Source organism: Dipodomys merriami, unplaced genomic scaffold (assembly GCF_024711535.1).
Source record: "Dipodomys merriami isolate MVZ:Mamm:240054 unplaced genomic scaffold, mDipMer1.0.p SCAF_7, whole genome shotgun sequence".
NCBI lineage: Eukaryota > Metazoa > Chordata > Mammalia > Rodentia > Heteromyidae > Dipodomys > Dipodomys merriami.
In genome coordinates this window covers 4,405,001-4,430,687 of record NW_027206290.1, presented here as the reverse complement: position 1 = coordinate 4,430,687, position 25,687 = coordinate 4,405,001, and the positions used below count along the sequence as shown (strand labels likewise).

Here is a 25,687-nt window from a genome sequence, read left to right as displayed (position 1 = left end):
GATGTATCTCTACCCTAAGTTTATACCACATTGACTTTACCTCAAATATCCCTTTTCTAAAATTATTTTTCCCCAAATCTGTTATGCTGTTGACCTTATAGTAAATAGGCAAATTAAATGTAAGGAGACAAAAGCACTGCCCAATCTGGCTTAAGAGCAAAAGGCCATTTAATTCCACTGCTCTTCCCAATGAGTTTCCAGGGTCCATGCTGAATGGATATAATTTTGTAGCTGCTAATTTTCTAAGGTACTCAAAAGAAGTCATGAGAAAAAAAATGTATGTGGCGAAAGAAAGAGCCTTTTAATGCGTTTTGCAATTTATGCAAATCTAGGCCCACTATAGCTTGCCATTTAGGAAATTACCTTAAACTATTTCCATTCACCCACCATTAACCTAGCTTGACGAATGTCCACTAACTTCCCTACAGTTAAGGAACTACAAAATCCCTATTTATCTCACCAGCTGGAGTTTATTTTCCTCAAAAGACTCCTGCTACCCTACTGGCCTTCAGCTGCCACACAGAGCCATACAGTGCCTTGGCAGTTTTGTTTTAGTGAAAACCTATAAAACAAGTACTCTGATACTTGCCTTGTCTATATCTTACATGTATCTCTAAAAATAAAAAAGAAACAAAGAAAGAAAATTTCAAAGACATTTTTTTCTTTTTCTCTTGTTTTCCATTTTTGTGTGTATGCAATTGTTCATCAAGGGCTGTATGGTTTGGGAATAAACTGGTATGAATCATTTCTGATCTGTAAGCCTCCGTGAGTGATGCATGTGCCATTCCCTTTTGGCATCTTTCTGCCCTGCTTGAGTTTCCCTGTCAATGTTAAAAGAAGCAGCAGCTAGTTTTTCTACCTTATGCATCTGCAATAGAGAATCAGAAACTCTGAAATGGAAGAAGGACAGTCTAGGCTTTCTTTCGAGAGTGTTCTTTTGTTCCTACAGAAACCATCTTTGTCTTGTTTTTGTAGAAGCAGGCCAGTTTCTGAAGAGAAAGAATTGTGCCTTCTTTTTGTTCTGTGTTTTTTATTAACCTCGGATTATAATTCAATATGAATACAATTCAATGTTATTGAAATGACATTGTTTTATATGTTTTTGGATGCTTATTCCTTTAGTCAGAGTTGATTTTGAACTTGAAGCGTTTGGAGACAAATATCAAAGAAATTTAATTCAGACAAATAATATAGAAAGGTAAATGTTTGTTTATGCCATTGTGAATTTCCTGAGGACCAGGAGATAAATATGATTACATCATTGTTCGATGGCACAAAGGCACAGTATCAAGGTGGAGTGAATTATTTAAAGTGAGAATAAAAGAAGAAAAATACACTCTATAAAATATATCCAGTTCTTTCTGCCTAGATTTAGAAAAAATATTATCAGATATGAATATTTTCATTACTATCTCATTCATTCAGTATAATAATGTGATTTTTTTCAAATAGAGTTTCATATAAGTTTAATAATCTCTCATAGTTTTATATGTTGCTATAGAAAGTTCCTATAGGTCACTTTTCTGAGGACCCCAATTTTCTAAGCGCATATTATATAGGAGCACTTAATAAATATTTTTGAGTGAATGCACTGAATATGACAAATGTGTAATTCTGGTGTCATTCTATGTTATGATGTTATAGTGTAAAGATGTTTATGTTTTAGAAAGAATAGTGGTTAAGAATTTAGACTTAAAGATCAAAATAAGTCTTCCTATCCAGTAACTTACCACATACAAGATGGGCAAATTGGTTAACCCATTTCTATGCTTTTAATTTTAATCTAAGTAGAGAATAATAATTTCTTTCCAGAAGGCTAATATTATAAAGAAATAAATAAGGTACAGTATAGGAATGCTTAGACCCATGCTGTCATGAAGAAAGTGCTCAGTGATCCTTATCTGTTTCTTGTTGTTCTTGTGTCCTGGAAAGAATCCTGGGTACAAACATTTCTTACATAAACTTATTAAATATTTTATTTTACTATATGTTCTATGAACTGCAAGAGTGAATAGCTGTACACCTTTACCAATTTCATGGTAGGTTCTCTCTTTCTCTCTTTCTCTCTCTCTCTCTCTCTCTCTCTCTCTCTCTCTCTCTCTCTCTCTCTCTCTCTCTCTTTCTCTCTCTCTCTCCTTCCTGCCATTTTCTGAGGATTATGAGAAGGCTATTTCAGATTTATACTTCAAAAGTGACCTTTATGTTAAAGAAGTAATACATTTGTCATTCAAATTTCTGTTAACTGTTGAATACAGTTTCTTATTTTATTTGTTCTACATTTACTGAAATCTAGAATGCTAGACATGCTAAGGAATGAATGAGGGAAGCCATTTAAAAAGTGATAATTGACTCTATACTGAAATGAATTCCTAATCAAGCCATCTGAAGAGTGGTAATTGAGAATATATGAAAATGAACTCTAATATTGATATATTAATTGTATCCTAATAATAACTTTAACATTTATGATATATTAATGGTTGTATCATAATAGTAATATAAACATTTATATGTTAAATGATTAATTCATTTGCTTTCATTTCCTATAAAATTAGAAAATGGTGTCAAATAGACAAGCTATTTTTGCACATTTTTCGATAAGTAGGGAAGAGAATGTTTGAGAATGCATTCCTTACAGATCTTAGGATCTTGGAATGTTCATTTTTCTGAGCCAAAACTTTTAGAAATACTTAGCCTAGGAGTATTCCCTGTGTAAGATCAAAGAGTCTCTTAACCCTTGCCTCAGTTCTATACCTTTGTTTTTATGGAGATAATTATTAGACAGATTTGTTTCCTCAAATCTCAAGTCGCTCCTATATAAAAAAGTTCCATAGGATGAAACTTTAGAAACTTTGAAACATAAAATTAATTTGTAAAATACAGAAGTTATAGCATAATGCCAGCTACATGAGAGGGGGAAATAGATAAATCTATATTTGAGACTACTTGGGCACAAGTGTGAGACCCTATCTGAGAAACTCCTCTGAAAGTTAAAGAAAAAAGGCTGGATATGTAGCTCAGGTGATACAGTACTTACAGGACTACCAGAAAAAAGTATAGAAGTTGATTCTGAAATTCAGACAAAAGAAAAATAGGTAGAACAAATAGCAATATAGGAGGTCAGAAACACCACTAACAATATTAGTTATATGATTACATCTTATATCCTATCCTCAAGCCCATCAAAACAGAACTAATGAGTTTCATAAACAAAAGAACTCTGTAAAGAGGACTGTGATTCTAAACTATAATTAAATCTTGAAAAATTATGACTTTCCTATTTTGCAACTCGACTGGCAAAGCCTCCAGATTTTTGTCTAATTCTACACGTCTAACTGAGAGTGATGTAGTTATATTTCTGTCATCTTATATAGTCTTGACAAAGTAAAGGATGAGAAAGAAAAGATTTGTAGAATTATTGCCATAACCTGACTAAAATACTTCAATAGAAGGTCTGTCTGATGTGTATAAAGACAGTAATACTTTGACAATAAGGAATTTCCTTTAATCCAGTTTAGAGCAACTTTTCAGGAACAATTCACTCACTCTCATTGTTAGGGTTCCATGGCATGTATCTTTAGCCAGAGTATATTCTTATGAAGTTGCAAATGAGTTGTCTCCCTGTCTGTTTGAAAACAAAGTAGAGAGTAGCTCCATATATACATATTTAAAGTAATACTTTAAGTATCACTACTGTCATATATAGTCTTTTTAGGAAGAATTAGTTAATTCTGCTTCAGAGGAAATTATTCAATATTTTTTACATTAAAGTAAACCACAGCTTTGTACTAACAATATCCTATTAAATAATACATCTAAAATATACCAGGCTTTATTTTTCTATTTTTTCTTTTTTTATTGTGAAAAAACCTTACAGACGGGTTACAATTACATGGGCAACGTAATGAGTACATTTCTTATCAAGCATTGTTGCCTCCTCATTTGTTTCTCCTTACCATCCCTTCCCATTTCCCCCCCCCCCATCCACCAGACTTTATTTTTAATATTACTTTTTTTGTGTGGGGGAGTCCAGTTGTGGGGCCTGAACTTTGGGCCTGGGTGCTGTCCCTCAGCTCTTCAGCTCAAGGCTAGCGCTCTACCACTTGAGCCACAGCGCCACTTCTGGCTTTTTTTTTTTCTGCTTATGTGGTGCAGAGGAACCCACGCCTGGATATCATGCATGCAAAACAACTGCTCTACCACTGAGCCACCTTCCCAGCCCTTAATATTACTTTTTAATAGTCAGAAAGTGAAAAAAATGCTCTCTATCATATATCTGTAAAAAGATATTAAAGATTTCACTAACATTTAGGGTTTTTTCAACATTTTTTTCAACATTGTTATTTTTCTAGAAAGTTTTATAGTACACTGGCTTTGTAATTGTGCTATTTGTATTAATGACATTTCTTCATATATTTTACATAAATAGAGTTTTTAATGGATTGCCAAAGTATAAGTTACTCTCATTTTTATTGAAGATGAAGAAAATAAATTCAAGTGTAAATTGGGCTTCCTAATATCACAGAGGTAATGAGAGGTACAAAACAGACAAATTTGTATCTCTTGATTTTATACTTTCTTTTATTAAGACATACTGTTCTAATAGAGAAAACAAAGATGAAGCACACACTTGTTTTCTGTAAACCTCTCTGATGCTGTATTTTTAATCTCATATTCGCCATGTTTGCTTAAAATATCTTTCTTTTGATTTCATGATCATTTTTCTTCTCCAAAGTGGGAGATTATTAATTTACTTCAGTTAATGCTTAGTATTGTTTAAAGACAAACTTACAAATCAAATAGTAAAAGGGAAAAATTAGCTCACAGTAAGACTAGTAAAAGAAGAGCTTAATTATTATAAAATTATCCATGTCAGAAATAAGTTGGGAAGATTGTAGAAGAATCCATTTCTTGCATTCCATGGGTGAATTACTTCTTTGAATTGTTTTTCTGGTGCCTAGAAAGGAGAAACTCAGGTCCAGAGGAAGATGTCAGAAGAGAAGTTGGAGGCTAAACAAGTCCTCACATAGAAAGCAGTTTTAGTGTTTCAGTGAACAGTCCTAGGCTAGAGAATCACACCAAGTGTGCCATCACAATATACAAAGTTTGGCCAAAGAGAAAATACAGGCAGCATGGTCAAAGAGACAGATCTGAGCACTTGCTGGTGCCAGCATGACAGCCGTGGTGGTGGCTGCCATGGCCACCATATCAAGAGAGAGAGTCTGGGACAAAGGCACCAGATGCAATGTACCAGTTGATTCTACTCACCACCAGCAAAAACTGAAAAGGAACATAAATCTTTATCCTGCTGATCACAGACCAGGGAGGCATAGGAACCAAGAGGCCTATGTGAGTACCCTCAAGACATGCGCACCACTTCTCACAGAGCAGTGGTGGGAAGGTAGCCCCTCCCATACCACTGAAGAAGAACTCCATTTTTGATACTGACAAGAAAAGGCCACTCTTAGCAGCTAGCTGCAACTCAGCCTTGGAAGAAAACAATAGGAGGCATTCCACAGGTCAGAGGAACCTGACCTGACCTGCCAGGCTCAGCTCCACCCATGGGAAGTTGCCCTTCCCAGGCAGTGACTTTCTTCACTAGGTAAACAGAGCCAGAGGTTGCCCCTCACAACTGCAGCCTAGACAGCAAGAGGGGTAAAAGACAAACAATTGAATCTTAGTAACCATAAATCCTGAGAATGGCTCCAGGATGGGTTCTGTGAATGTCTCCAGGAGCTAGCCCTTCAGGAAAAAGCTACTGATTGCTGATAGGCCTCAACCCTAACCAGAACCTAGCCTTACCACAGCAACTCCAAGATAGAGAAAACAAACATCTCCTCTTTTTGTGATACTCAAAGCAGATCTTCCTCCCACTGAAATAATCTGGGATGAGGATCACAAAGTCCTGGAAAGGGAGAGATACTTTCTGCTTGCTCAAATAATCAGACTTAAGAAACCAATCAAGTCATAGGAAAACCAAACACCACAAGCAGACCAGAGACTACACCAAGAGACTGGCTATGGACATAGGGGAGATACAAGGTCTCCCCCCCCCCAAAAAAAAAAAGAAAAAGAAAAAAAGAACTCTTTTTTCTACCTAATTTGTAATTTAAAAATTGTTTTACATAATTTTTCTTTCATAATTTTTATTTTAGTTGTGTGTGTGTGTATGTGTGTGTGTGTGTGTTAAATCCCTTTTAACCTTTTGGCCCTTTTCTTTTTCTTGTCTTTTTGCTTGACTTAATTGTTGTACTGCTCATCCCTAGATATATACCCATCCTCAATTATTAGATCTTATTCCTCATTCTGTACATACTTAATTAAAAAATTCATTAATCCACAACCTATATAATGTTTAAGTATTCCATTTTTAAAATTTTTTATTGTTTATATTTTAATGTTTCCATTTTATCTCTCTCCTCCTCTCATACTATCCTTTTCTTCTCTCAATATCATTTCTTTATACTTACATAATTTTTAAGTGTTTCTTTTTTTAATTTAAATTTTTGTTTTTCATTTTTTGTTTTTTATCTCTCTCATTTCAATCTGTCCTATCCATTTCCCTATCTGAGATTAGTACTTGGTTAAATTTATTCTTAACTTTTACCTCTCCATATCCCTCTAGCTCTATTTTTCCCCACAATTCTCCCTAAACCTATTAATTTCTGGTTAGCCAAATGCCTCTTTGATGTTCTTAGCTCATTAATCCATAGTTGTTTGATATTGAATAGATTGTATCTGCAGCCATTTTGACTTTGCAATTACTGGACTCTGTTTGATGCTTGCCTAAAATAGTGTTCTAGCTCAAAATTGGTGTTACTTTCATACCAGATGGGCAGATCAAGCCGGAGAAACACGAGAAAAATGTCAAGTCCGTGTATCTCAAATCTCACTCATGATAATCAGATGACAGAACAGTTAATGAATAATCCAGAGGAGAGTTCCCAAAAAGCTCTACAAATACTACTGTTAAACACAGTGAATGAAAAGATTGAAAACCTGCAAAGAACTCAGTGTGAGCATGATAGGGAGCAAGATGAGGCAAAGTAAAGATTAATACAGGAACTTCATGAGCATGATGAGGCTAACCAAAAATTAATACAGTATTCTCGTGAGCATGAGGAAGCTAATCAAAAATTAATACAGGAGTTGGGTGCAGGCTAAAACAGTCAAAGAGAAATACAGGAATTGCATGAGCAGGCTGACAACAAAGAGAAATACAGGAATTGCTTGAGCATGAGGAAGCTAATCAAAGAGTAATACTGGAATTGAGTGAGTGGGAAGAGAATAGACGTAGAACAATAGAGGCAAGCATGGAATCCATAAAGAGACAGCTGAAGGAATGCAGGGAGATCACAAAGGAAATGCTGAATTGAGCCTGTCAGAAGGAAAGGGAGTCCAAGGAAACCAAACCAATCAACTAAGTGATTTGAGAATAAACACCAAACACCATATTAAGGAATAAAGAAATTCATACAAGATCTAAAACAAAGCTCCAACAAAGAACTTGAATATATCAAAGTCGACCAATTAGAAGGAAAGGAAATTAAAAAACAGAAATAGAAAGTCTTGACAGTAGGTTAGACCATGCAGAAGATCAAATCTCTGAGATTGAAGATAACCTAGATGTTAAAAAGAACACACAAATATCCAAGACAAATCCAAGAAATATGCTGGATCTATTCAACATCTGGAAGAAACCATCAGAAGGCCTAACCTGCAGATAATGGGTGTAGAGGAGCACCTAGAGACAGAAGTTAATGGTCTAGGAAATTTATTTAACAGGATCCTAGCAGAGAATTTCCCAAATATGCAAAAAGATAGGCCTATTCAGATACAAGAAGCTTTTAGAACCCCAAATAGATAAGATGAGAACTGTATATTCCACTGTCATGTTATAATCTGCACAGGATTAATTCAGACCAAGGAGAGGATCCATAAAGCTGTCAAGGAGAAAAGATCAATCACCTATATAAGGAAACCAATTAGAATATTCTCAAATTTCTCAGCACAGACAATTAAAGCAAAAAGAGGCAGGATGATGTGTGCCACACCCTAAAGACAAACAACTAATCAACCAAGAATACTGTACACAGCTTAACTCTCCTTCATAACCAAAGGTAAAAAAAAAAACCTTCTATAGCAAAGAAAAACTGAAACAATATATCTTGACAAAACCATCCCTGCAAATGATACTTAAAAATGTCCTACACATAGAAAACCAATAAGACCACAATAAAAGCCAGGAAACCGCACCCAAACTGACAATCCAAGAACCTTAGGAAGAACCCAGTTGTCACAGCCCCCAAGAACGTGACTAACATAGCAGGAACTACCAAACACCTCTCAGTCCTATCTCTCAACCTTAATGGACTTAACTCTCCAATTAAGTGACATAGAATGTCTACTTGGATTAAAAAGCAAGATCCTTCTATCTGCTGCCTTCAAGAGTTACACCTTGCCTATAAAAACAAACATATTTTGAAAGTGAAAGGCTGGAGTAAAATCTACCAAGAAAACAGCTCCCATAAACAGGAGGGATTTGCAATCCTAATATCAGATAAAATAGACTTCAAGTTAAAATTAGTGAGAAGAGATAAAGAAGGTCACTACATACTAATTAAGGGATCTGTACTTCAGGAGGATATTACCATCTAAATATCTATTCGCCAAACAACGGAGGACCCACATTTATCTAAGAAACACTACTTTCCCTCAAATCTTACATAGATCCAAAGACATTAATTGTTGGTGACATTAACACACCACTATGCCCACTAGATAGATCAACCTGGAAAAAACTCAACAGAGAAACCATAGATCTAAACAACTGCATAGATCAACTAGATCTAGCAGACATCGATGGAATATTTCACCCAGCAGCATCAGAATACACGTTTTTTTCAGCAGCACAGGGAACATTTTCCAAAATAGACCATATTTTAGGTTATAAAGCAAACTTGTCCAAATTCAGAAACATTGAAATTATACCTTGCATTCTCTCAGACCACAAGGGAATAAAATTAGAACTCAACACCAAAAGCCACCAAAGAAAGTCCTGTAACACATGGAGGCTGAACAACACACTGTGGAAGGTCATGGAAGAGATTAGAGAAAATTCAAATGTTCATGATATTCAACAAAAATGAACACACAAATTACCAGCTCCACTGGGATACAGCAAAGGCAGTACTCAGAGGTAAGTATAAGCTCTAAGTTTCTACATCAACAATTTGGAGTGATCTGAAACCAACCATTTAATGAGACATCTGAACCTCCTTGAAAAAGAGCAGCAAACTAAACCCCAATCCAGTAGATGGAAAGAAATAATTAAAATTCAATCATAATTAAATGAATTAGAATCCAAAAAAACCATAGAAAGAATCAACAAAACAGAGAGTTGATTCTTTGAAAAAATTAACAAAATTGAGACCCTTAGCAAATCTTATCAGAAAAAGAGTAGAACAAGCCCAAATAAACTGAGAGATGAAAATGGAAACATCACCGCAGAAACAATCAAGTTTCAGAACATTATACTGGAATAGATCTCAAACCTTTTTGCTAATAAATCTGAGAATCTAGAAGAAATGGATGATTTCCTAGCAAATTTTGACATGCCAAAACTAAACCAAGATGAGTTAAACCAACTTAACAGGCCTATATCAAGCATTGAAATAGAAATAGCAGTAAGAGACCTCCCGTCTAAGAAAAGCCCAGGACTGGATAGATTTACAGCAGAATTCTACAAGGCCTTCAAAGCAGAACTCACAGCAATACTCTTCCAACTATTCAATGAAATTGAAAGACAAAGTTCACTATTGAACTCTTTCTATGAAGCCATCATAATCCCAAAACCAGTTAAGGACTCATCAAAGAGAGAGAACTATAGACCTAGTTCTTTGATGAACTTTGATGCAAAACTTCTCTACAAAATTATGGCCAATCGACTTCAACAATTCATCCAAAAAATCATACACCATGATCAAATAAGATTCATTTCAGGGATGCAAAGCTGGTTCAATATATGCAAATCAATTAATATAATTCATCACATCAACAGGAGCAAGGATAAGAACTACATGGTTATCTCAATAGATGCAGAAAAAGCATTTGACAAGATCCACCCCCCCTTTATGAGGAAGGCTCTGGAAAAACTAAGAATCCAAGGAACATTCTCAATGTCATAAAGGCTGTATATGACAAACCTACAGCCAGTATTATGCTTAATGGTGAAAAAATAAAGCCATTTCCTCTTAACTCAGGAATGAGACAAGGATGTCCACTCTCTCCACTTCTCTTCAATTTAGTATTAGAATGCCTAGTTACAGCAAAAAGACAAGATGCAAACATAAAGGGGATTCAAATAGGGAAAGATGAAGTAAAACTCTCCCTCTTTGCAGATGACATGACTTTGCATTTAAAGAATCCCCTGGAGTCCACTCCCAAATTACTCGATCTGATTCAAAACTTTGGTAAAGGGTATAAAAGTAACCCTCAAATATCAATGGCTTTTCTGTTTGCCAACAATGAGAAGAGTGTGGCTGAAATCAGGAAAGCAACTCCATTAGTAATAGCCTCACAAAAAATGAACCCAAGATAAGTATTCAAATTTTTTTTTGTTTTTTTTCCTTTCATGCAATTGTTTCTATCATATTTATAAGATGATTTCTATGTTGCTTTGTATGTCCCTCCCCCAAAGTATAACCCATACTTTTACTGTATTTGATGTTGGTATAATTTGTGGAGGGTAAGGGAAAAAAAACAAATCGTTTAACTCGGGATACAGGTGGACCCATTGCAACAATGAGATGTACAAGTCGTTATGTCGAAAAACAAACTTAACAACTTTGGTGGGAGTGGGGGAAAGATCTGGTGGGGGGAGGGGAGGAGTATGGGAAGGGATGGGAAGGGGAAACAATGAGTAGGCAACAATGCTTGACAAGAAATGTACTCGTTATCTTGCCCATGTAATTGTAACTCTTCTGTAAGGTATTCTCACAATAAAAAAAGGCAAAAAAAAAGTTTGAAAACCTAAAAATAAATAAATAAAATAAAATAAAATACCTAGGAATTAACTGAAGTAGTGAAGGACCTCTATGATGAAAATTTTAACAACTGAAAAAGGAAATCAAAGCAGAACTTAGAAAGTGGAAAAAACTTCCATCCTCCTGGATCAGAAGGATCAACATCGTGAAAATGGCAATATTTTCCAAGGCTATCTATAAATTCAAGGTGATACCTATCAATATTCCATCCTCATTCTTCAAGGAAATGGAAGAGGCAATCCAAAAATTCATATGGAACAATAAAAGACCCCGAATAGAAAAAATGATCCTTAACGGAAAAAACAGTGCTGGAGGAATATCAATACCAAATTTCAAACTCTACTACAAAGCCATAGTAATCAAAACAATTGGTACTGGCACAAGAACAGACTTCAGGACCAATGGAATAGAACTGAAAACCCAGAAATGAAGCCAGAGACCTATAGCCACCTAATCTTTGATAAGGGAGCTAAAAAAAATAGAATGGAAGAAAGACAACCTCTTCAGTAAATGATGCTGGCAAAATTGGTCAATTACCTATAGAAATCTAAAGCTAGATCCTTATATATCATACTGCACCAGAATCAAATCCAGATGGATTAAAGACCTCGGAGTCAAAGCAGACACCCTGAAAACATTGCAAGAGAGAATAGGAGAAACCCTAGGTCTCCTTGGCACAGGCTGAAATTTTTTTAATAGTGACCCAGAAACACAACAAATCAAAGAAAGGTTGGACAAATGGGATTGCATGAAGCTGTAGAGCTTCTGCATGGCAAAGGCCATAGCTAGCAAGATCAATAGAAAGCCAAGAGATTGGGAGAAGATATTCACTAGCCATACAACAGACAAGGGTCTCGTATCTAAAATTTGCCTGGAGCTCAAAAAATTAAATCCCCCAACAACAAATCCTTAAAGAAACAACTGCCCAATTAGATTAATAAGTGGGCTAAAGACTTAAAGAGAAACTTCTCTGAAGAGGAAATACGAATGGCCAATAGACACATGAAAAAATCTCAACCTCTCTAGTCATAAAACAAATGCAAATCATAAGAACACTGAGATTCCACCTCATTCCAGTTAAAATGGCTATAATCAAGAACTCTAATAACAACAGATGCTAGAGGGTATGTGGACAGAAGGGAACCTTACTGCATTGTTGGTGGGAGTGTAAACTTGCTCAACCACTTTGGAAAGCAGTATGGAGGTTCCTCAAAAGACTCCACATAGAGCAGGAGCTATGACCCAGCAATCCCACCTTTGGGATTTACCCAAAGGATCACACACAAGACCATCCTAAAGATACCAGCACAATTGTTTATTGCAGCATTAAGGAACCAACCCAGATTACCCTCAGTAGATGAATGGATCATGAAATATGGTATATCTATAAAATGGAATTCTATGCCTCCATCAGAAAGAATGACATTGCCCCATTTGTTAGGAAATGGACAGACTTGGAATAAATTATATTGAGAAGTTAGTCAGGCCCAAAGAAATGTAGGTTCTATGGTTTCCCTTCTTTGCAATAACTAGTGTATGTCTGGCACAAGCAGAAAAGGTCAAAGCTATGTACACACGACCAGATAAGATGATGCTAAGATAGAGATAAGATGATGTCCAAGATAGAGACCTGGTGTTTTTTTTTCTTTCTTGCTATTGTTTCAGACATATTTATAAGGTACCATGTGATATTTTTGTTGCTTTGCATGTTCCTTACCCAGGGTATAACCCGTTTTCACTCTAGTTGATGTTTTTATAATTTGGGGAGGAGAAGGGAAAAAACAAATTGTTTAAATGGTGGTACAGGTTGACCCAATTTAATAATGAGATGTACAAGACACTGTTAAATAACAAACTTTACAATTTATGTGGGGAGAGAGGGGGGAGTGTAGTTGTGGAGGTGAGAGGGAAGGGATGGTAGAGGAAAAACAAAGGCGGAGGCAACAATGCTTGATAAGAAATGTACTTATTACCTTGCTCATGTAACTGTAACCCCTCTATACAGTATTTTTACAAATAAAAAAAAAACATAAAAAAGGAGAAGCTCATCAAGCAGTTCCATGTTATATAATCAGTTATAGTCATTTTCATTGTGATCTTGGTAAAGCATATTTATTTTCTCAGTGGAAAGGTGTTCCCCAAGGAATGCAGTTGAGCTACACCTGTATAAGGACTGATGAACTATAGACTTAAAATGGACTGTTTACACTTGGAGAAATAGATAACAGTATTATCAAGAGCAATTGGTGAATCTTTGAAATGTGAAATAAGCCTCAAACTACTAAATAACAGTAGATTAAAATTACAGATGTTTTATAGATTACATCTATTAATGATTTGAAAGAGGAATTAGGTACCTAATTGGTAACATTTGTTTACTATACTAGGTTTCCTCTATGAGTAAATTTATTAGGGGGTTTGGAGAAATTCAGATGTAGTGTTAAGTGGTATGACCCCAGAGGGTGTTTCTCAGATAAGACTAAGATTGTGTGTGTGTGTGTGTGTGGTTAAAAATAGTCTCAGCAATATATTTAAACATGCTGAACTTTGTGACAGTTCAATCATTCCTTCTGGGGGCCAGAGTAAAGTAGGTGGTTAAAGTGTGACAATAAAAGTACATCGTAGGAAATTCATAAGGCAAATGACAGCTGTCATGATCCTTCAGTCTCACTTCTCAAAAGAAGTGCCCTACTTTGAGCATCACAATTTCTACTGAGAAAAAACAGAGCATGTTTTTCCAAAATAGGGAAATCAAGAATTCTGTAGGATAGTTTGAAACCAAATACAAAACATTTGTTTATGTTTTTTTTTGGTTGTAGCTTTCAATATTAAGCAAGCTTGATTGAAATATTAAAATATTGAGAATTTTTCAAACTATGAGAAATCACATGAGATATTCTTTTCAACTATTTTCCAATCAAAGTATTTGAGAAAAAATATGCAAACTAAAATTAATTTATGAAATTCAAATGAAATTGAATTATATAACAATTACTATTATTAACTCATGTCACTATTCTAAAAGTAAAAATTGATGGTTAATCACCCACAGAAAAATATTACATATAAGGTTTATTTAAAACATAATTGATCAGGTGACCCTTTTTATTTGAAAATATCAGCCAAATGTGCATTGACCAGAACTATCTTCTTCATATGCAGAAATTAGAATTAATACATACCTCATTATATTTTCATTCACCACTGCAATCCTAGGTCTTTCACATTCTTGCCTAGATAGCTTATTATTTAAATATGTATATAAGCTCAGATTAATATGCTTTTTGTTAGGAAAACTGAGAATATACTATGTTTCACAAACTGCATTTACTTCTCAGAATAAAACACCAGAGTTTTGCTATGTGAAAAAAAAATTAAACTTGACTGGATTAAGGACAAAGCTTTAAAAAATAAGTATATATTTTTATTGTAAAGATACTGTACAGAGGGTTGAGTTTCATTGTAATAGGTAATAGGTAATAGGTACATTGCCTATGGAGCATTGTTACCTCCTCCTTTGTTTTTCCCCTATCATCCCTTCCCTTCCCACCTCTCCTTCCCCAGCAAAGTTGTACAGTTCGTTTTCAACATATTGTCTTGTACATCTCATTGAACAATTTTTATTTTTATTTATTTTTATTTTTCCTTGTTCCAATTTTAACTACAAGCTTCTTGCTGTCTCTGGGTTTCTACTCACAACTGATTCTCTGCAACATGAACCTTACATCTCCACTTCAGGCTTTTTCCTGGTTATTTGGACATTAAGAATCTCACTAATTTTTCTGCCTAGACTAGCTTTGAAACACAGCTCTTAATTTTAATCTCCTGAGTAGATAGGATTAAAAACATGAACCACCAACATCCAATTTTCATATTGTTAAGGGTATTTCTGGAAAAGACTGGCATTTGAATTAGTAGACTAACTTAGAATGGAGTTCACTCCATATAAGTGATACTATTCTTTATATTGATAATTCAGATTGAAACAATAAGGTCTCAAAGAAGAAGTGATAGTTTTGAGATGTTTGGGAATCCCATAGAAAGTAGCAATGAAAATAAAGGTAAGCTAATGGACACTTTTTGGAGAGGTTTACAATTAAATTTAAATTTAAATATTTAAAGTAAAAATGTACATACATATATATATATATATATATATATATATATATAATCTTTGTAAACTCCACTAGATAAGGAATACTGAAATATATAACTCTAAAAAGAACTGTTAGAGCTATATTCTTAGCAATGTCTGGGAAGAAAATATACATGCTCTGGTATGTATGTGTATGTGTATTTGCAGGCTGAGGAGGTGTGTGTGTGTGTGTGTGTGTGTGTGTGTGTGTGTGTGTGTGTGTATGTGTGTGTGTGTGTGTGTGTGTGTGTGTGAGTGTGATGAATGAGGGAAGGATAGAGAAAGATTTCTGTGTATAATCTTGTCATTTATGGAAGGAAAACACTTAAAATAGTTTCGCCCTTCCATGGTAAATGTTCTCTTCTCTCAACATACTTTGTATGTTTGAAATCAGGGAGCCTTAATAGGCTTGTTCTATCTGATCTTGACTGCTGTGAAATGGTCTCAGACCTGAAGTGTGAGAAATATCAAAACATTTCTTTGGCTCGTTTCAGGATGAAGGTCACATCCATATTAATTGCCCTGATAGTGAAGCCTTCCTGGAGACCACCTGTCAGAACATCTGGAGCTCTTGTTGCTGATGCATCCAGCACTGTGCCATTTCCATCCCTGCACTGACTTCAAAGACCCATCAAGGTTGGCAGTTATGATCTGGGAAGGGACACAGAAGATATTCACTGCCTGGGCTCAGTTCTCTCCTTGAATATTAACATTTAATGTTTATAGTATCAGGATGTAGTGAAGAACAAGTCATTAAACTGGTAATTATTAAAGTAACTTTTGGACAGGAACTCATTGGAAAACAGCATTCCCTCCAGTTTTGTGTTGAATATTAATGGGAGTAATCTGTTCTTAATATCAATAAAATGAATACAGTCACTTCAGGGATCCATGAAATATATGACAGTTAATATTAGATATTAAGCTGATTGGTAAAAGGAAACACAATATCTGGTAAATCATTATTAAACTGATAATTCTATCTGGGTATATTTGTGAGGGTTCTTGTGACAGACTGAGATTTGAATATATTCATTTTGTAAAAAGATAGAACCTTATCCTATTTGGTGGGCACTATGGAATAGGATGATGACTCAGATTGATTAGAATGATTAAAGTGTTTGATCTGTGTCAGTGTCTGTGTCTGTGTATCTGTCTGCCTTTCTGTCTGTCTATCTGTATTTCTGTCTGTCTCTCTCTCTCTCTTCGTGACACCTATTTTCTTCTGCTGTCATTGGGCATCAAAACTGCAGTCCACTATTTATATGGTTTTTCATCAGAATTGTCCAACAATTCTCTCTATATATGGGTAAACAGGATGTAATTCATAAATCTCATTAGAATTTCATATTTGAAACTTGTTAATGCATGTGATGTGGGAAAGTAAAAGGAATATGTAATTGACTAAATTAAAAAAATGATGCATAGTCAACATAAGGAGGTTTCTTTACTTCAGGGTTTGTTATAGATTTTGGTGTGTTTATATATCACATAGGAAGAACGTGGCTTAACAGAGTACTTTCTAGTCTTATTTTCCAGAGTGTTCCATAAAACATATTTTGGCCAATTCTGACTGAGGCATCAATGATATTTCTTTCTTGTAACTCTTTGTACTCCAAGTGTCCAACTGGAAACAGCTATATATATGTTTGTTACCTCATTAAAGCTGTTCAGACCCACTAATTTACAACCCTTTCTTTGCAACATTGTTTATCTTATTATCATTCCCAAATCTTAAATCAACAGGCTATTGTGGTCAAAGTGACTCACTTATTTAGACCTTCTACTTTTATTATGTTATTTGAGAGAAAAAGACAATAAATTAATAAAATGGAAAGAGTGCAGGACAGAGATCAATGATATAGAGTAAATTAAAATGAAGTACAGCTGTGCATCTATGGCTCACACCTGAAATCCTAGCTACATAGGAGACTGATATCTGAGCATTCCAGTTTCACTCCAACCCAGGCAGAAAAGTCTGGGAGACAATTAGCTGGAAGTGCTGTAATGGCTCAAATGATAGAGTACTAGTCTTGAGCAAAAGAATCCCACAGATGGTGCCAAAGCACAGAGTTCAAGTCCCAGGACTAGCAAATAGAGAGAGCGAGAGAGGCAGAAAGAGAGGCAGAGAGAGAAGGGGGTAGAGGGAGGGAGGGAGGGAGGGAGGGAGGAAGTAAAGAAGGAAGGAAGGAAGGAAGGAAGGAGAGAGAAATGAAGTGCAAGTTATAATCTTCATCAAAGGAAGCTGGAAATGGCTTCCTTAATAGGGCAATATTTGGGTAGACACCTTCAAAGATTCCATTGAGTCAACAGATGTTAATAGTAGATAAGACACAGGAATATATAGTCCCTGTTGAGTTATCTGGAAAAATAAATTCCCTTTCCTGTCTTATAAAAATATTCTAAGTTATTGACAAGCTTATATAATTCTGATTTATTTCAGTATCCATAAAATAAGGAATTTCTAAGCTCACATGTTCTTTGCTCATTTCTAAACAAAGTTACAGGCTAATTATGTGGATTTTGTAACATAAAAATGATTACCTGAATCCAAATAACCTTTCTAACTTGCCAAAGTAAGATATTAATTCTTGAAGAAAACTGTATCTTCCTGTATTTTTCTTGCTAGGATTAAAAAAAAATCAAAATCAAAGTTGACCTAACACTATCTTCATTTGGAAACTTTTTTTGTACATTTTTTATTGTAATGCTGTACAGAAGGGTTACCATTACACGAGCAAGGTAGTTAGAACATTTCCTATTGAGCATTGTTGCCTCCTCTGTTTTCCTCCTACCATCCCTTCCCTTCCACCTCCACAGCTACCCTTCCCCCCTTGCCCAAGTTGTAAAGTTCATTTTCAACAGTGTTTTGTTTCCTACATCTCATTGTTACAATGTATCCTTATTTAAACATTTTGTTTTTCCCCTTGTCCTCCCCCAATTAGAGAAGTGAATATACAAGATGCAGGGCACCAACATCAAATACAGTGAAAATAGGGGTTTTACCATGGGAGAGGAACGTACAAAGAAACCAAAAAAACCACATGGTACATTATAAATATGTTAGGAACAATAGCAAGAAAGAAAAAAGATATTTGTGTCCCTATCTTGGGACTCATTTTGCTTAACATCATCTTATCTGGTCATATGTACATAGCTTTTGGCCTTTTCTGCTTGTCCTACACAGATACTAGGTATTGCAAATAAGGGAAACCATGGGACCTATGTTTCTTTGGGCCTGGCTTACTTCACTTAATATAATTTTTTCCAAGTCTTTCCATTTCCTAACAAATGAGGCAATGTCTTTCTTTCTGATGGAGGCATAGAATTCCATGGTATATTTATGTATACATTTTTTATTGTGAAAGTACTGTACAGAGGGGTTACAATTACATCAGACAAGTAATGAGTACATTTCTTCTCAAGCATTGTTGCCTCCTCCTTTGTTTCCCCTTCCCATCCCTTCCCATCTCCCCCACTCCCTTCCAGGTCCCTTCCCCTCTCCCTTCCCCCCCATCCCCGTGCCAAAGTTGTAACGTTCATTTTTCAACATAACGTTTTGTACATCTCATTGTTGCAATGGGTCCACCTGTATCCCTATTAAACAATTTGGATTTGCCCTTCCCCTCCACAAATTATATCAACATCAAATACAGTGAAAACAGGTTATACCATGGGGGAGGGACATACAAAGCAACAAAGAATTCATCTTATAACTATGTTAGAAACAATAGCAAGAAAGAAAAAAACATTTGAGTCCTTATCTTGGGGTTCATTTCACCTAAAACCAACTTATCTGACCATTTCTGCTTGTCTCAGTCATATACAACTTATTGCAAATAAGGGAAACCATGGGACTAAGAGATCCAGAAACACAACAAATCAAAGAAAGGTTGGACAAGTGGGATTTCATGGAGCTGCAGAGCTTCTGCATGACAAAGGACATAGCTAGCAAGATCAAGAGAAAGCCCATGGATTGGGAGAAGATCTTCACTAGCCATACAACAGACAAAGGTCTCATATCTAAAATATACCTGGAACTCAAAAAATTAAATCCCCCACAACAAATCTTAAAAAAAACAACTGCCCAATAATTAAGTGAGCTAAAGACTTACAGAGAAACTTCTCTGAAGAGGAAATAAGAATGGCCAATAGATACATGAAGAAATGCTCAACCTCCCTAGCCAAAAAGAAATGCAGATCAAAACAACATTGAGATAGCACCTCACCCCAGTTAGAATGGATAAAATCAAGAACTCTAATAACAACAGATGATGGAGGGGATGTGGACAGAAGGGAACCTTACTGCATTGTTGGTGGGAATGTAAACTTGTTCAACCACTTTGGAAAGCAGTATGGAGGTTCCTCAAAAGACTCCACATAGAACTCCCCTGTGACCCAGCAATCCCACTTTTGGGCATTTACCCAAATGTTTACAAACAAGACGACACTAAAGCTACCACTACAACTATGTTTATTGCAGCATTATTTACTATAGCTAAGATATAGAACCAACCCAGATGCCCCTCAGTAGATGAATGGATCAAGAAAATGTAGTATATATACACAATGGAATTCTATGCCTCCATCAGAAAGAATGACATTGCCTCATTTGTTAGGAAATGGAAAGGCTTGGAAAAAAATTATATTGAGTGAAGTAAGCCAGGCCCAAAGAAACATAAGTTCCATGGTTTCCCTTATTTGCAATATCTAGTATATGTCTGAGTCAAGCAGAAAAGGTCAGATAAGTTGATGTTAGGGAAATGAACCCTAAGATGTGTATTTAAATGTTTTTTTTCTTTCATGCATTTGTTTCTAATGTATTTATATGATTATTTCTTTGTTGCTTTGTATGTCCCTCCCCCACGGTATAACTCCTGCTTTCACTGCATTTGCTGTCAGTATAATTTGTGGAGGGGAAGGGGAAAAACAAATCGTTTAAATAAGGATACAGGTGGACCCATTGCAACAGTGAGATGTACAAGTCGTTATGTGGAAAACGAACTTTACAACTTTGGTGGGGGGGAGGGGGGATCGGGGAGAATTGGGTAGGGGAGCTGGGGGAGGATAGGAATGGATGGGAAGGGATGGGAAGGGGAAAAAAAGGAGGAGGCTACAATGCTTGATAAGAAATGTACTCATTATACTGCCCATGTAATTGTAACCCCTCTGTACAGTATTTTAATCAATAGAAAGCCCACAGATCGCGAGATCTTCACTAGCCATACAACAGACAAGAGTCTCATATCTAAAATATACCTGGAACTCAAAAAAATTAAATCTCCCAACAAGAAATCCTCAAAGAAACAACTGCCCAATATATAAGTGGGCTATATATACATTTTCTTGATCCATTCATGTACTGAGGGGCATCTGGGTTGGCTCCAGATCTTAACTATGGTAAATAATGCTGCAATAAATGTAGTTGTGCTTGTAGCCTTAGTATGGCCTTATTTGCCATGCCCAAAAGTGGTATTGCTGGGTAATAAGGGAACTCTATGTGGAGTCTTTGGAAACTTTTGTTTAATATCAATGATAAGAACAATAATAGTAATGTCTCAAAATGTTCTTCTCCAGTTCCATTTTTATTTATAAACACTTTTTTTTCAAATTAATTCATAATAAATGTTTTGGATCACTTTTGCATCCTGACATCTGTTGAAGGTCTTGAGCATACAAAGTAAGTTAGGTATTCTAGGACACAGATTCCCCAGTTTTATATCTTCAAGGAGGTGCACAATAACCTAACAACAGGCGGTAGTTTTACTTTATCTCTTCTATTAGTGGAGAGTGAGGCACAATTGAACTTCAACTTGCTTTCCTTTAATCTCTGTCTGTTTCATATCTATGGCTTTTCTACCTCTTAAAAGGGGAATAGCCTCCTCATTTATAGGGAGTTCAACAAAGCATTGACCTACATATTATGGCTGATGGCAGGACACAAATTTTGGGAATAAAGATATCTCATCTTTTAAGCAAATACTTAACCAGGTTTACATTGGAAAGAATATCCACTCAAAATACTAGTAGAAAATAAAGATTTCTTAGTTCTATCTTAAACAGTAGTTGTGTGACAATTTGTACTTTGCATATTTTTCAAGTGATCCTGATGCAAGTGGCTTTTCAACCAAAATTTGTGAAATTTACTTGATAATAATAAGGTCTTCTAAATGCTACAGTAGACAGTAATTAAACCCATCAGTTCACTAGGCAACAGGGACATGAACAAAGTTACAGAAATATAGCAACCAAAAGTGTTCTTGGGTTAGGGATTTTGGAAATCAAGAAAGCAACCTTGATGGGTTTTTAACATTGTTGAATATTTTTGTTTATGTCAACATTGTTATTCCATTGATGTCTAGCTTCCAGATAGAGAAATCATGTGCCTTTTATCTCTTTGAGCCTTACTTTACTTAGCATATTTTTATTCTAGGACTATTAATTGCCCTTCAAGTGACATAATATTATTCTTTGTGATAGATGAGTAAAATTCCATTGTGAATATATTTCATATTTTCTTGATCTACTGATCTTTTGTTGGGCATTAGGGCTGTTTCCATGACATGGCTATTGTGAATAATGTAGTAATGAACATAGATGTTCAAGTAGCTTCACCATATCCTGACTTGCCATATTCTAAGTTGATGCTTGACAGTATCACTGAATCACACAGGATACATAGTGTAATTCTGTTTAATTTTCTTTCTTCCTTCCTTCCTTCCTTTCTTTCTGTCTTTTTTTTTTTTTTTTTTTTTTTTTTTTGGTGAGTTAGTGGATTTCATTTATTGGTTTTTGACATTTTCTTTCTGGTTCTTTTTAAACATTCCCCTCCCCAGGTCCAACAATGGTAGAAAAACCACACCAAATTGTGCCATTTAGGTCAGCCCAAAGCCTTCAGAGCACTCTTGGATGGCCATGTGACGGAGCTTCTTAAAGCTCTCATAAGCAGGCAGGTCCAGCTGATTAAATCATGTGTGAGCAGGAGGTAGGCGATCTGTGGACCTTCCATCTCCATGGATCTGAAACTTTTGAATGCCATTCATGCCTTCTAGGGCAGCAAAGCCTTGCCATTCTAGTATGTCCTCAATGCAACCAGCATTGATGGCCTGAAAGATATGCTCATCAGTGGGTGGAGAGAGGATACTGCCACACACATTTCTGTTTAGTTTTCTAAGGAATCTCTAAACCGTCTTCCAGAATGGTTGCACTACTTTACATTCCTACCAACACTGTGACAGGGATCCTTTTCACGCACATTTCTTGCCAATGTTTGATATTGTTATTGTTGGAGTTTTAGATGCTGGCCCATCTTACTGGGAGAGGGGTGGAGGGGACAGAATTGAGATAGAATCTCAATGTTGTTTTGATTTGCATTACCTTTATAGACAAGGATATTGGGTATTTCCTAATAAGTTTATTGGCCATTCTCTTTTTTAAAATTTAATTTAATTTTATTGTAAAGATGATGTACAGAGGGGTTACAGTTTCAAAAGTAAGGTAATGAGTACATTTCTTGTCAAATATTGTTACCTTCTCCCTCATTTTCTCCCACTTTGTCTCCCCCTGACTCTCCTCCCCCCAAGTTGTACAGTTCATTTCCAACATATTGTCTTGTGAGTATTGCTGTTGTATAGGTTCCACTTTTGTCCTTTGTCTGACCATTTGGTTATTTCTCTTTCCTTTCCTAAATCAGATAAATGTATCTACATGACACTGTATACCAAAATCATAAACAGTGACAGCAGGGTATAAACTAAGGGGGAGGAAGACACAAGGAGTTCTTCTTAATTTGTCATATTGTTTTTAGATGAGTCTATGTTCTTGACCCCACATATGGTATATGTACTGCACATAAGAGGGAAGCTAGCCAAAGAAATGTAGGTCCCCTGGTTTCCCTTATTTGCAATATCTAGAATATGTATGAGTCAAGCAGAAAAGGTCAGATAAGGTGATGTTAGGAAAATGAACCCTTAGATATGTATTTAAATGTTTGTTTTTCTTTCATGCATTTGTTTCTAACACATTTATAAGATTATTTCTTTGTTGCTTTGTATGTCCCTCCCCCACAGTATAACTCCTGTTTTCACTGTATTTGATGTCAGTATAATTTGTGAAGGGGAAGGGGAAAAACAAGTCGTTTAAATAAGGATACAGGTGGACCCGTTGCAACAATGAGAAGTACAAGTTGTTATGTAGAAAACAAACTTTACAACTTTGGTGGGGGGGGGAGGATATGGTGGGGGGGCGGGGGGGGAGGCTGGGAAGGGATGTTAAGGGTAAACAAAGGAGGAGGCTACAATACTTTATAAAAAATGTACTCATTATCTTGCCCATGTAATTGTAACCCTTCTGTACAGTGTTTTCACAATAAATAAATAAATAAATAAATAAATAAATAAATAAATAAATAAAGAGGGAAGCTAGGAGGAGGACACAGAATCAAAGGAAAATGGGTGGAAAAAATGCACAACCTAGGTCTAATGCTGAGGAAATAATCGACAAAACGAAACTGAATCACATTCTATAAAATGACTGCCTGTATTCATAGTTTTCATTGTCATAAAAGGAAAGATGGCTGTTTTTGATCTAGGAAGATGATAAACATGACAGCTTTGTGGGTGGTATGATTTTAGACTGGGATGTTTTGCTATCAATGACTAAATGGTGAAAGTAACAAAATGTAGGTGTGGTTTCTCACTTTAATCTGATTCTTTGCACTATTCTTGAAATTTGTATAAGTCTGAAATTGTTTAAAAATAAATTTATGAAAAAAAGAAATAAAAAAGAAAAAAGAAATAACCACACAGTACATTACATTTTTTTTTAAAAAAAACTCTTGTTTCCATATCTTGGAGTTCACTTTGTTTGGCATCAGTTTATATGTTCATTTGTACATAAATTTTTAGTCATTGTGATTCTCTCCTAGGACTATCCTAGACATATAATAATTATTACAAATGAGGGAAACCATGGAGCCTATGTTTCTTTGGGTCTGGCTTACTTCACTTATTTTTCCCAATCTTTCCATTTCCTTACAATTGGAGCAATGTGATTCTTTCTGATGGAAGCATAGTAGATGAATAGATCAAGAAAATGTGGATATATACAGAATGGAGTTCTTTACTTTCATCAGAAAGAAAGACATGGCCATTCTTCAAAGAAGTCTCCATTTATCTCTTTTGCCCATAACATGCAAATGGTTTTATACATACACAAACAAACTGTCTAATATACTAACAATAACTAATAATATACTCAGGAGCGGAGGCCAATGGTGTAACTGCTCTTAAGTCCTCTGTGCAACTAAGGAACTATTTAATACTATGAATACCGGGAAGCAGGAACTTGTTCAGGGAGGGAGAAGTGAACAGGGAAGATGAATGGAATAAAGAAGGCTGAGAAAATATAGTCATTATGTAGTAGGAAGACCCCTACTCAGGCAAGCAAGCCCACCTAGTCGACCGGAGTGACAGAGCCCAACTAAGCCCGCAAATAAGTTGTTAATAAAGAAGCAACTTTATTGAGAAGGTTCCTACACTGACCAGCCAGGGCTGCAGAACAGGCTCGGGAGCTGATATTGCAACACCTAGCGGCCCACGTACTTTGGTTTTTAAAGGCAAAATTCACAAGGTCAAGCCTGGTCACACAGGTGACCAATGAGATTGTCACACACCCAAAATATTGCACAGTCATGCTAGACCACATGTAGGTGGCCAATGAGATTACAGTTTGTCACATAATGGCTGTTTAAACCAGCCTATGACTTTTGGTTTAAATGACACGAATTCAACGATAAGGCAGAGCTTAGGGTAAGCATACACAAAGGAGTTTAGTGGAGTTTACCATAAGCCTGTGAAAAAGGCAGAGTTTACGTAAGTAGGAACCAGATTACAACCTATCTGTTTTATTGGTCAGTCCTTAACAGAACAATCAAGGTGGGGTTAGGTTGTTTGTTAAGGGGAGGGGGGCCTAGAAGCATTCTTTCCATTCCAGGAACTGGGCTGGTTGGAGCCAAGGTCTAGTTAATCTTGTTTAAAGGTTTTTTTCTAAAATCCCTAAACAAAGGCAAAGCCTGGAAAGAAGCTGTACCAGCTCAAGTTTCCTCTTAGGGCCTACTTCAATTATATTCAATGAACATTATGTAAAATTTGAACTGTGTAACTTGAGGGTGAGGGGTGAGAAAAATGGAGTGAAATAATGGAAGTGGTGATATTGATCAAGATTGTACTCATAACATGAAATGGAATTGCAAGTTCCTTGTACAATCACTTCATAAAATAATGTATTGCAAACAGCTAGAAAGACTCTCACAGGTAAATAGTAGTTTATTCATAACTTCAAGGTTTTATGATATCAGGCTAGAATGAATTCTTTGTATAAAAATTGAAATGACATTTAATTACTTTAATTTTTGTAGGAAATGGATTTTTAAAATTCAAGTGGTTTATATTATTGGGCATTTGTCTTTGTATGTGTTGAAGGAAAGGGCAGGAATAGTTTCTATTTT

General features: G+C 35.7%; 1 long non-coding RNA gene across 1 annotated transcript in view; it reads left to right on the top strand.

Moving 5' to 3' along the window:
* The first annotated feature begins 15,729 nt into the window (after positions 1-15,729).
* Positions 15,730-25,687, top strand: part of LOC138816596 (uncharacterized) — a 12,351-nt gene continuing 2,393 nt past the window's right edge. Inside the window, exon 1 of the long non-coding RNA XR_011368690.1 lies at positions 15,730-15,816. This is a non-coding gene — a long non-coding RNA (uncharacterized lncRNA). The remainder of the gene's footprint in view (positions 15,817-25,687) is intronic.